Source organism: Anomaloglossus baeobatrachus, chromosome 4 (assembly GCF_048569485.1).
Source record: "Anomaloglossus baeobatrachus isolate aAnoBae1 chromosome 4, aAnoBae1.hap1, whole genome shotgun sequence".
NCBI lineage: Eukaryota > Metazoa > Chordata > Amphibia > Anura > Aromobatidae > Anomaloglossus > Anomaloglossus baeobatrachus.
The window spans coordinates 343,234,218-343,246,888 of NC_134356.1; the positions used below are offsets into that span (position 1 = coordinate 343,234,218).

Below are 12,671 nucleotides of genomic sequence, written 5' to 3' on the forward strand. Positions count from 1 at the left end.
AGGCCAAAACCTCAGCAGTTTGACAACTTTTTCCATGAATGGTCACATGAATAAATATCATATGTCCCAGTGGGAAGCTCACCGTGCTGCAATGCGGCCTAGCGGATCTAACCATCCACAGCCTGCCCCTTCCAGTGCATCCGCGCGCTCTTCATCTTCTAGGACTGTGGGGACAGCTGTCACATCTGATTTTCCACGCACAACTTCCACCACTGTAACCACAACAGGCTGTTTGCTTGGTAGGTCGTCAGTTGGTTTGGAAGGGGAAACAAGTGCGTGTGTACACCTCTCTCAGACATCGATAGCATCAACATTGGATGAAGTCAACATCATGTCTACGCCTGCACTTTCCTCACAAACCTGCATTTTTTCAGGGACACCCTACTCACCACTGTCTACACACAGCAGCCAGATCTCTGTCCCTCAGATGTGGACAAATAAAAGGACATTTCCTGCGACCCATGACAAAGCTAAGAGGTTGACTTTATCCCTCTGAAAGCTCTTGGCTACCGAAATGCTGCCTTTCCGCCTGGTGGACACAGAATTTTAGAGACCTTATGTCTGTCGCTGTGCCCCCAGTACCAGATGCCCAGTCGCCACTACTTCTCTAAGAAAGGTGTGCCTGCACTACACCAGCATGTCGCACACAACATCACCGCTTCCTTGAGAAACTCTGTGTGTGAACGGGTGCATTTCACCACCGATACTTGGACCAGTAAGCATGGACAGGGACGTTACATGTCGCTGACTGGGCACTGGGTAACTCTGGTGATAGATGTCGAAGGGTCTGCTGCACACGTCTTGCCATCCCCACGACTTGTGTGTCAATCCTCTGTCTGTCCAAGTTCCTCCACTGCTTCTGCCTCCTCAACCTCGTCTGGGTCCTCCACCTCCGCCCCAAGCCTGCCTGGTCAGGCCACCAGCAATGGAACTGCGCAGAAGGAATCACGCACCCCTCATTACTATGCTGGCAGCAGAGCGCAACGGCATCAGGCGGTCTTTGTCTTGAAATGTCTTGGAACTAAGAGTCACACAGCAGATGAGTTGTGGGCAGCTCTGGAGACTGAGTTTGGTAAATGGTTGTCTCCACTCAACCTGCAGCCTGGTAAGGCCATGTGCGACAATGCTGCAAACCTGGGTGCGGCCTTTCGCCTGGGCAAGGTGACACACGTGCCTTGTATGACTCACGTGTTGAACCTTGTTGTCCAGCAAATTTTAACACACTATCCCAGCCTAGAAGGCCTTCTGAACAGGGCACAAAAGCTGTCTGCTCACTTCCGCCGTTCAGCCGCCACAGCTAAGCGACTTGCATCGCTCTAGAAGTCTTTCGGCCTGCCGGTTCATCGCCTGAAATGCGATGTGCTGACACGCTGGAATTCGACTCTCCACATGTTACAGCGACTGTGGCAGCACCGCCGAGCCCTGGTGCAATACGTCATGATGTATAGCCCGGGCCAACGAGATTCAGAGGTGGGGCAGATCACCCTGATGAAGTGGTCTCAGATCAAGGACCTATGCACCCTTCTGCACAGTTTCAACATGGCGACGAATATGTTTAGCGCTGATAATGCCATTATCAGCATGACAATTCCAGTCATTTACATGCTGGAGCACACGCTAAACACTATTCGGAGTCAGAAGGTGGGACAACAAGAGGGGGAAGAACTACAGGAGGATTCATATGCGCAAGGGACAACAACATCACCAAGGTCCAGACGTTCATCACCACCAAGGCGGCAGGCATGGGACCATGGGGGACAGGGATCAACAAGGGCGCATGGTAGTATGCGAAATGTTGAGGAAGGTGCAGGAGAACATGAAGAAATGGAGGATGAACTGTCCATGGATATGGAAGACTCAGCGGATGAGGGAGACCTTGGTCAAATTTCAGTTGAAAGAGGTTGGGGAGAGATGTTAGAGGAAGAAAGAACTGCTAGCACCTCTATGCCACAAACAAAGCGTGGACTTGGTCCGCATGGCTGCGCAAGACACATGAGCGCCTTCTTGCTGCACTACCTCCAACATGACCCTCGTATTGTCAAAATTAGAAGTGATGATGAGTACTGGCTTGCCACACTATTAGATCCCCGGTACAAGTCCAAATTTTGTGACATAATCCAGCCATAGAAAGAGACGCACGTATGCAGGAGTATCAGCAAAAGCTGTTACTCGATCTTAACTCGGCTTTTCCACCAAACAACCGTGGTGCACGGAGTGAATCTCACAGGAGTATCTCCAAATGAACATCGATGCCATGACTTTGCAAATGGAGCCTTGCTCATTTTGAGCTTCAAATCTTGAAAAATGGCCAGAGCTCTCCACTTACGCCTTGGAGATCTTGTCGTGTCCAGCTGCCAGCGTTGTCTCTGAACGTATCTTCAGTGCTGCTGGGTGTGTGCTGACAGATAAGCGCACACGTCTGTCCAGTGACAATGTGGACAGACTAACGATCATCAAAATGAACAAGTCATGGATCCACAAGGAATTTACTACCCCTGTGTCATCCTGGGGAGAGTAAATGCTTGTATATTTTGAATGTGCTTGATGCAAATCTAGCTGTGAAGTGTACAACTGGGGCACAAGTGCTGCCACTGAAAGGGTGGGTGTCTGTGTGGCCCAATTTTTGGAAAAAAGGGAGACTCCGCTTGGAGTAACCCTTGCTTGCTGTGTTTTTAAAAAGGAGCCAAGATGAACAAGTCATGGTTCAGCAAAGACTTTGCTACCTACCCCGGTGCCATCCTGGGGACGGTTAAGTATGGCATATTTTTGAATGTGCTTGATGCAAATCTACCTGTGAAGTGTACAACTAGGGCATAAGTGCTGCCACTGAAGGGGTGGCTGTCTGTGTGGCCCAATTTTTTGAAAAAAGGGAGACTCCACTTGGAGTAACCCTTGCTTGCTGTGTTTTTAAAAAGGAGCCAAGATGAACAAGTCATTGTTCAGCAAAGACTTTGCTACCTACCCCAGTGCCATCCTGGGGACAGATAAGGATGGCGTATTTTTGAATGTGCTTGGTGCAAATCTACCTGTGAAGTGTACAACTGGGGCACAAGTGCTGCCACTGAAGGGGTGGGTGTCTGTGTGGCCCAATTTTTGGAAAAAAGGGAGACTCCGCTTGGAGTAACCCTTGCTTGCAGTATTTCTAAAAATGATTTAAGATGAACAGATCTGGGATCAGCAAAGACTTAGCTACCTACCCCGGTGCCATCCTGGGGACGGTAATGGATGGCGCATTTTTGAATGTGCTTGATGCAAATCTACCTGTGAAGTGTACAACTGGGGCAAAAGTGCTGCCACTGAAGGGGTAGCTGTCTGTGTGGCCCAATTTTTGGAAAAAAGGGAGACTCCACTTGGAGTAACCCTTGCTTGCTGTGTTTTTAAAAAGCAGCCAAGATGAACAAGTCATGGTTCAGCAAAGTCTTTGCTTCCTACCCCGGTGCCATCCTGGGGATGGCTAAGGATGGCGTATTTTTGAATGTGCTTGATGCAAATCTACCTGTGAAGTGTACAACTGAGGCACAAGTGCTGCCACTGAAGGAGTGGGTGTCTGTGTGGCCCAATTGTTGGAAAAAAGGGAGACTCCGCTTGGAGTAACCCTTGCTTGCAGTATTTCTAAAAATGATCCAAGATGAACAGATCTTGGATCAGCAAAGACTTAGCTACCTACCCCGGTGTCCTCCTGGGGACGGTTAAGGATGGTGTAATTTTGAATGTGCTTGATGTAAATCTACCTGTGAAGTGTACAACTGGGGCACAAGTGCTGCCACTGAAGGGGTGGGTGTCTGTGTGGCCCAATTTTTGGAAAAAAAGGGAGACTCCACTTGGAGCAACCCTTGCATGCTGTGTTTCTAAAAAGGAGCCAAGATGAACAAGTCATGGTTCAGCAAAGACTTTGCTACCTACCCCGGTGCTATCCTGGGGACGGTTAAGTATGGCGTATTTTTGAATGTGCTTGATGCAAATCTACCTGTGAAGTGTACAGCTGGGGCACAAGTGCTGCCACTGAAGGGGTGGGTGTCTGTGTGGCCCAATTTTTGGAAAAAAGGGAGACTCCGCTTGGAGTAACCCTTGCTTGCAGTATTTCTAAAAATGATCCAAGATGAACAGATCTGGAATCAGCAAAGACTTAGCTACCTACCCCGGTGTCATCCTGGGGACGGTTAAGGATGGCGTATTTTTGAATGTGCTTGATGCAAATCTACCTGTTAGGCCTCTTTCACATGTCAGTGATTCTGGTACGTTTGTGCTTTTTTTTAAACGTACCAGAATCACTGACATACGCAGACCCATTAAAATCAATGGGTCTGCTCACACATCAGTGATTTTTCACTGCACGTGTCTCCGTGCGGCGTACCCGCGTGTCCGTGATTGCCGCACGGAGACATGTCCATTTTTTTCTGGCATCACTGATGTCCACGGACCATGCAGTGGTGTGATCCGTGAGACACGTGCCAGAAAAAAACGTGTTTTTAAAATAAAAATAATTTTTACTCACCCAGCTCCAGCGATGTCCTCTGCAGCCCGTTCTGCTTGCTGCTTCTGAGCCGGCTCATTATTGTCGCGCATATTCATGATGCACGACACAGCCAACCCGGAAGCAGCTGCTGTGGGGGTCAGTGCCGGCTGGATGCTGTACTGCGGGAGCGATCAGCACCATGGAGAGCGGGAGCGCGCACAGGTGAGTTAATCTCTAAGTGCAATCACGTGCCACGGAAAACGGAGCCCGGATTGCACTTAGACAACCCACGTGTGCCGTGATTCACGGCACACGTAGGGACATATGCGTGTTTTACACGCCAGTGAAAAATGTCAGTGTTTTTCACTGACGTGTGAAACGGGCCTTAAGTGTACAACTGGGGCACAAGTGCTGCCACTGAAGGGGTGGGTGTCTGTGTGGCCCAATTTTTGGAAAAAAGGGAGACTCCGCTTGGAGTCACCTTGCGGTGTTTTACATGATTTTAGAAGGGCATGCCATACCTATATCTGTGTCTCGTCCTCTTTTTCCTCGTTACGCTGTTTTGTTATCGCATGAGAATTTATTCTTGTCACTTTTTCATGTGTTTGTGTTGTATTGTGAGTTGTTTGTCACCTTTTGGACACCTTTGAGGGTGTTTTCTAGGTGTTTTTTTGTGTTTCTTATTGCCTCCCATTGTTTCCTATGTGGTTCAAGTGTTTTGCCGAACCGGTTCGGCGAACTGAATGCGAACCAGACCTCGGTTCGGCGAACCGTGCTCGAGCCGAACCGCGATCGGTTCGCTCATCTCTACTCGTGTCATCAGTGCTCGTCACTGACTTCCATACCCACAGAAATCTTACCTCAAGTCTTTTGGGTGGCCTGAGACTGTGACTGGTGGTGGTGTCATGGGCTCCAGCAAGACTTGAGGTGATATCGCTGTGAGCATGGAAGTCAGTGACGAGCGCTGATGACATCACCGCAGGTAAAGAACTTTGCTAACTTCCTGACAGCAGCGCTCATTATCTCCGCAGCTGTTCACACTGCTGTGCGAGCAGATGCTGACACACCGCAGTGCGAGCAGCTGCAAGACTGGTGCGGGAGTGGGGCACAGACTGCAGAGGCACCCGGCGGAATACACATGGAAGTGCTTCAATGTGGCTTCCGAGGATTTTGCAGACCCATTGACTTTTATCAAGTCAAAGTCCGCAATTTTGAAATAGAACAGGACATGTGCCATAATAACGGAATGGACATACAGACTCCGATGTGTGTTTTGTAGGAACGGATAGCACATTAAAGTGCTTCCATGTGCCATCCAATCCTACCCAAACCCCACTGAAAAGATGATCTTGTCAGTAGGTCCACAAAAAAAGGAACTGACCTGGACAACTGGAACAGTCATCTGAATGAGCCCTAATTTTGCACAGCATCCTGGTTGTATTTTTTACACAGAAGTACGGCATAGTTTTAGGCCAGTGAGAAGAATGCTTCTCTCATCTTGCTTTGGTATTAATAATTTGAATAGAATACCATTTAAGAATAGAGAAAGTAAATCTGGGGGCATTAACTTGACTAGAAATCCTGTATAAGTTATGCTGATGGGGAAACAAAACTAGATAAACTTTGGAAACCCGCTCCTAGTGCAAACATATCATAACCCCAACAACCTAGCAGATCAAACCCTCAAACCTCTAACACCACAGGCTCCGGATTTTCTATCCTGGATTCATAAGAAATAGGAAAAGAGGAAGTCTGAAAAAAGTGAATTGATATATTAGGGGAAAATATGAAGGCTGTCCCTAAAATGAAAGCATCTTGTCGCACAAGGAGGTTGACTTACATAGGTTTGGCAACAAGGCGGGGAGGATGTTGGCCAATCTGGCAAGGGGCAGCAGAAAAATTACAGTGATCTCTAAACTGAAAACAAAGGGGGGGAGGTGACTACGGATCCTAAGGACATTAATAAACTGCTGGGAGATTACTATAGAAAACTATATGGGTCAGGGAATAACGACATGACTGATGAGGCAGAGTGGCTAAGACAAGCCCAAATGCCTAGCTTGACGGAGGAAGATTTGAGTGCCTTAAACACAGATATCACAGTAGAGGAGGTGACGAGAACAATTGTGGAGCTTAACACCAACAAGGCACCGGGACCTGACTGTTTTAACAGTGAATTCTATAAGGCTCTGAAAGATCTGATCTCGCCGGATCTAACCTCAGTCTTTAATGCTTTCCTGGGAGGGGCGGAAATACCCAAACATTCCAACATAGCATATATTAAATTACTCCCCAAGGGAACCAAGGACCTGGATGATCCCTCTAGTTATAGATCTATATCGCTCATAAATCAGGATTTAAAAATTATGTCCAAGATCATGGCTAATAGACTATCCAAATAGAGATAAGACCTAGCATCACCTTAGGCAGGTGCTCTGGAAAAAATAAATATAATGTTCAAAAAGAAGAGAGTTCCGGCACACTGTGCTGTTTCCCAGAATAAGGAAGATACAAAATTCAAGTAGTTTTAATCTGTTTTTTCTTTATTGGAAAAAATGTTGTGCTGTACATTAGTAGAAAATCCGCCAGGACGTTTCGGCCCTAGGCCTTCATCAGGTCGGACAATCTGACTGTCATATTATTATATGTGAACAAAACAGAAAAACAGATATCAGCAGGTGTACATAATATATACAGTAGTAACAATCCAATAACATGGTACATTTTTGAGGAGATATAACATAGAGGGCAAAGGTCACAACAAAATATGTCATATAATGTGTCATATTACTGACAATAAATCTAATGTTAACTGAACTATTGTTAATAGCCTGGTAATGTATATGGCAACAGGGAAGGGCCCATAGTAACAGTGTGATATGCTACTAGGAGGAAAAGTGTCTCACCCATGTTGAGCAAAGATCCGTAATTAAGAGGAAAAAAAGAAGAAGAAGAATCACCAGTCGTCATAAACAAATATGCTCCAGCATGAAATCTAGTCCTATGGTGAAAAGGGAGAAGAATAAATCAAACGGCCTATACAGCACGGGGAAAGGGTGTCGTATATATGTGCATACCTGCTGGGAGGTATAGACCTTGGAAAAGTCCTGTGGGGTGATTTAGTAGACTAGAGTGTCCTGTACAAAAGAAGTGTATATGTTATATAAAGGAAGCGGATATCTGGGTGGAATATGTGTATATAGGCTAAGTATGGTCAATACCTGCATGGATGTAATCAGGCTAAAGGCCTATTGGTTACTAAGTCTCTGGGTCCGTTACTTCCGGATTGGATAATTAATGTACAAACCTCATAATAAGTACTCCTATTGCCTATGGCAATGGATATATCTGTGAACAACAATAGATGGACATAGTGTGTCATATGGTAAATATAGTATGGCGGGATATAATGGGAATGGTATATTACCAGTAAGGAACTGCTAGTCCGCAAGAATGCCAGTTAGGTTAGGGTGCTTATACTGGTGGCAGTAGTATATATGCAATATAACTGATATGAAATACCATAGTTAATTAAATGGATTAATAATCCTATGTTGAAAATAGTGATACGTCTATCTAATTGGAGCAGGGATATGTACGTATGTGATAAGTACAACTGGTACTTTTGTGGATGTTTTGGGGCTGAAAGCCTGATTGTTGCTATGGATCCAGATCCGTAAACCACAGGTTAGATTTACACTGACACGGCCACCTTAAAATGTACTGCTGTTACCAATAGCAATAATAAGTCTGTGAACAACAATAGGTAGATATAGTATATCATGTGGGTAAAGAAAATATTGCATAATATAATGAAGTTGGTATGTTACCTATAGTGAAACTTCCAGTAAAGGGACACTAGGTAAAGTCAATTGTTTATACTGGTAGCAGTAGCAGATCTGCAGAGATAAACAACATAAGAGGCTGTGATAAGCTGAGTAAATCAATAAGATCAGTGAAATGGAATATATTACCAGTTGCTGCAGGAGGCTGGATCAAATCCTGTTAGGGATAATGTGTCAAGGAGATAAGGATAACTCCAGTGGGGATGGCTGATAACAGAGAATAAAGGCCCCGTCACACTAAGCAACATCGCTAGCAACATCGCTGCTAACGAACAACTTTTGTGACCTTGCTAGCGATGTTGCTGTGTGTGACATCCAGCAACAACCTGGCCCCTGCTGTGAGGTCGTTGGTTGTTGCTGAATGTCCTGGGCCATTTTTTAGTTGTTGCTGTCCCGCTGTGAAGCACAGATCGCTGTGTGTGACAGCGAGACAGCAACAACTAAATGTGCAGGCAGCAGGAGCCGGCTTCTGTGGAGGCTGGTAACCAATGTAAACATCGGGTAACCAAGAAGCCCTGTCCTTGGTTACCCGATATTTACCTTTGATACCAGCCTCCGCCGCTCTCACTGTCAGTGCCGGCTCCTGCTCTGTGCACTTGTAGCTGCAGGACACATCGGGTAATTAACCCGATGTGTGCTGTAACTAGGAGAGCAGGGAGCCAGTGCTCAGTGTGCGCTGCTCCCTGCTCTCTGCACGTGTAGCTCCGTGCGGTGGTAACCAAGGTAAATATCGGGTTGGTTACCCGAGATTTACCTTAGTTACCAAGCGCAGCATCTTCCACGCGGCGCTGGGGGCTTGTCACTGGTTGCTGGTGAGCTCACCAGCAACTCGTGTAGCGACGCTCCAGCGATCCCTGCCAGGTCAGGTTGCTGGTGGGATCGCTGGAGCGTCGCAGTGTGACATCTCACCAGCAACCTCCTAGCAACTTACCAGCGATCCCTATCGTTGTTGGGATCGCTGGTAAGTTGCTAGGAGGTTGCTGGTGAGATGTCACACTGCGACGCTCCAGCGATCCCACCAGCAACCTGACCTGGCAGGGATCGCTGGAGCGTGGCTACACGAGTTGCTGGTGAGCTCACCAGCAACCAGTGACCAGCCCCCAGCGCCGCGTGGATCATGCTGCGCATGGTAACTAAGGTAAATATCGGGTAACCAACCCTATATTTACCTTGGTTACCAGTGCACGGAGCTACACGTGCAGAGAGCAAGGAGCAGCGCACACTGAGCGCTGGCTCCCTGCTCTCCTAGTTACAGCACACATCGGGTTAATTACCTGATGTGTGCTGCAGCTACATGTGCACAGAGCAGGGAGCAGCGCACACCGCTTAGCGCTGGCTCCTTGCTCTCCTAGTTACAGCACACATCGGGTTAATTACCTGATGTGTGCTGCAGCTACATGTGCACAGAGCAGGGAGCAGCGCACAATGCTTAGCGCTGGCTCCCTGCTCTCCTAGCTACAGCACACATCGGGTTAATTAACCCGATGTGTGCTGCAGCTACATGTGCACAGAGCAGGAGCCGGCACTGACAGTGAGAGCGGCGGAGGCTGGTAACAAAGGTAAATATCGGGTAACCAAGGACAGGGCTTCTTGGTTACCCGATGTTTACATTGGTTACCAGCCTCCGCAGAAGCCGGCTCCTGCTGCCTGCACATTTAGTTGTTGCTGTCTCGCTGTCACACACAGCGATCTGTGCTTCACAGCGGGACAGCAACAACTCAAAAATGGCCCAGGACATTCAGCAACAACCAACGACCTCACAGCAGGGGCCAGGTTGTTGCTGGATGTCACACACAGCAACATCGCTAGCAACGTCACAAAAGTTGTTCGTTAGCAGCGATGTTGCTAGCGATGTTGCTTATTGTGACGGGGCCTTTAAGAGCGGATTAAGAACATGAGAGAGAGTTTTGTAAAGAAAAAAGACTATTAGAGAGATAAGGGAGAGATACCAAGCTGCTGGGTGAGTCACTTAAGGTCCAGTCACACTAAGCAACTTACCAGCGATCCCAACAACGATAGGGATCGCTGGTAAGTTGCTAGGAGGTTGCTGGTGAGATGTCACACTGCGACGCTACAGCGATCCCACCAGCAACCTGACCTGGCAGGGATCGCTGGAGCGTCGCTACACAAGTTGCTGGTGAGCTCACCAGCAACCAGTGACAAGCCCCCAGCGCCGCGTGGAAGATGCTGCGCTTGGTAACTAAAGCCCACTTTACACGTTGCAATTAGTTGTACAATCGCATTTGCGATGTGACACGCCCAGGTTGCATACGGGATCTTATGAGATTGCACGTTGGTCGTTCATTTGCTGTCACACGTGCGTTAGTAGTCTATGTTAAATTGGTCAATTTTGTGTGCGATCCTTTAGATCATGTGTTCTGTGACGTATGCATTGGGCACCTTTTTTTTTTTTTTATTTATTGACTTGCCAAGCGTGTGTACTGTGTAGGGATGCGTTTTTACTATGTCATCTGCCATTCAGCTCTGCTACATGGCCGCTAACAGCAGCCACAGACAGCCATGTAGCAGAGCTGAATGGCAGATGACAGCAGACACAGACAGAGCCGCACTGTCAGAATGAACTCGGGTGAACTTCACCCGACTTCATTGTCATGCTGCGGCTCTGTCTGTGTCGCGCCCTGATTAGCGGTCACCAGTGAAGGACTCACCGGTGACCGCTAATCTCCTAAGTTACTGAAGTTAGCAGCCCTCTCTCATACTCACCAATCCCCGATCCCCGGCGCTGCACGGCGTTCACACTGCTCCGGCGGCTTTTACTGTTTTGAAAAAGCCGGCCGCCCATTAAACAATTTCGTATTCCCTGCTTTCCCCGCCCACCGGCGCCTATGATTGGTTACAGTGAGACACGCCCCCACTCTGAGTGACAGGTGTCACACTGCACCCAATCACAGCAGCCGGTGGGCGTGTCTATACTGTGTAGTGAAAAAAATAATTAAATAATTTAAAAAAACGGCGTGCGGTTCCCCCCAATTTTAAAACCAGCCAGATAAAGCCATACGGCTGAAGGCTGGTATTCTCAGGATGGGGAGCTCCACGTTATGGGGAGCCCCCCAGCCTAACAATATCAGCCAACAGCCGCCCAGAATTGCCGCATACATTAGATGCGACAGTTCTGGGACTGTACCCGGCTCTTCCCGATTTGCCCTGGTGCGTTGGCAAATCGGGGTAATAAGGAGTTATTGGCAGCCCATAGCTGCCAATAAGTCCTAGATTAATCATGTCAGGCGTCTATGAGACACCCTCCATGATTAATCTGTAAATTACAGTAAATAAACACACACACCCGAAAAAATCCTTTATTAGAAATAAAAAACACAAACATATACCCTGGTTCACCACTTTAATCAGCCCGAAAAAGCCCTCCATGTCCGGCGTCATCCAGGATGCTCCAGCGTCGCTTCCAGCGCTGCTGCATGGAGGTGACCGGAGCTGCAGAAGACACCGCCGCTCCGGTCACCTCCACGCAGGTAATGAAGACAGCCGCGCGATCAGCTGCTGTCACTGAGGTTACCCGCTGTCACTGGATCCAGCGGTGGCCGCGGGTAACCTCAGTGACAGCTCAGCTGATCGCGCTACTCACCTCAGTTGCTGCGTGGAGGTGATAGGAGCGGCGGTGAGTAGCGCGATCAGCTGAGCTGTCACTGAGGTTACCCGCGGCCACCGCTGGATCCAGTGACAGCGGGTAACCTCAGTGACAGCAGCTGATCGCGCGGCTGTCTTCATTACCTGCGTGGAGGTGACCGGAGCGGCGGTGTCTTCTGCAGCTCCGGTCACCTCCATGCAGCAGCGCTGGAAGCGACGCTGGAGCATCCTGGATTACGCCGGACATGGAGGGCTTTTTGGGGCTGATTAAAGTGGTGAACCAGGGTATATGTTTGTGTTTTTTATTTCTAATAAAGGATTTTTTCGGGTGTGTGTGTTTATTTACTGTAATTTATAGATTAATCATGGAGGGTGTCTCCTAGACGCCTGACATGATTAATCTAGGACTTATTGGCAGCTATGGGCTGCCAATAACTCCTTATTACCCCGATTTGCCAACGCACCAGGGCAAATCGGGAAGAGCCGGGTACAGTCCCAGAACTGTCGCATCTAATGTATGCGGCAATTCTGGGCGGCTGTTGGCTGATATTGTTAGGCTGGGGGGCTCCCCATAACGTGGAGCTCCCCATCCCGAGAATACCAGCCTTCAGCCGTATGGCTTTATCTGGCTGGTTTTAAAATTGGGGGGAACCGCACGCCGTTTTTTTTAATTATTGAATTATTTATTTCACTACACAGTATAGACACGCCCACCGGCTGCTGTGATTGGGTGCAGTGTGACACCTGTCACTCAGCGTGGGGGCGTG

At 48.1% G+C, this 12,671-nt stretch overlaps 1 protein-coding gene across 2 annotated transcripts in view; it reads right to left on the minus strand.

Moving 5' to 3' along the window:
* GRM8 (glutamate metabotropic receptor 8) overlaps positions 1 to 12,671 on the minus strand; it is a 1,984,303-nt gene that overhangs the window by 707,770 nt on the left and 1,263,862 nt on the right. The gene's annotated exons all lie outside the window — the stretch shown is intronic.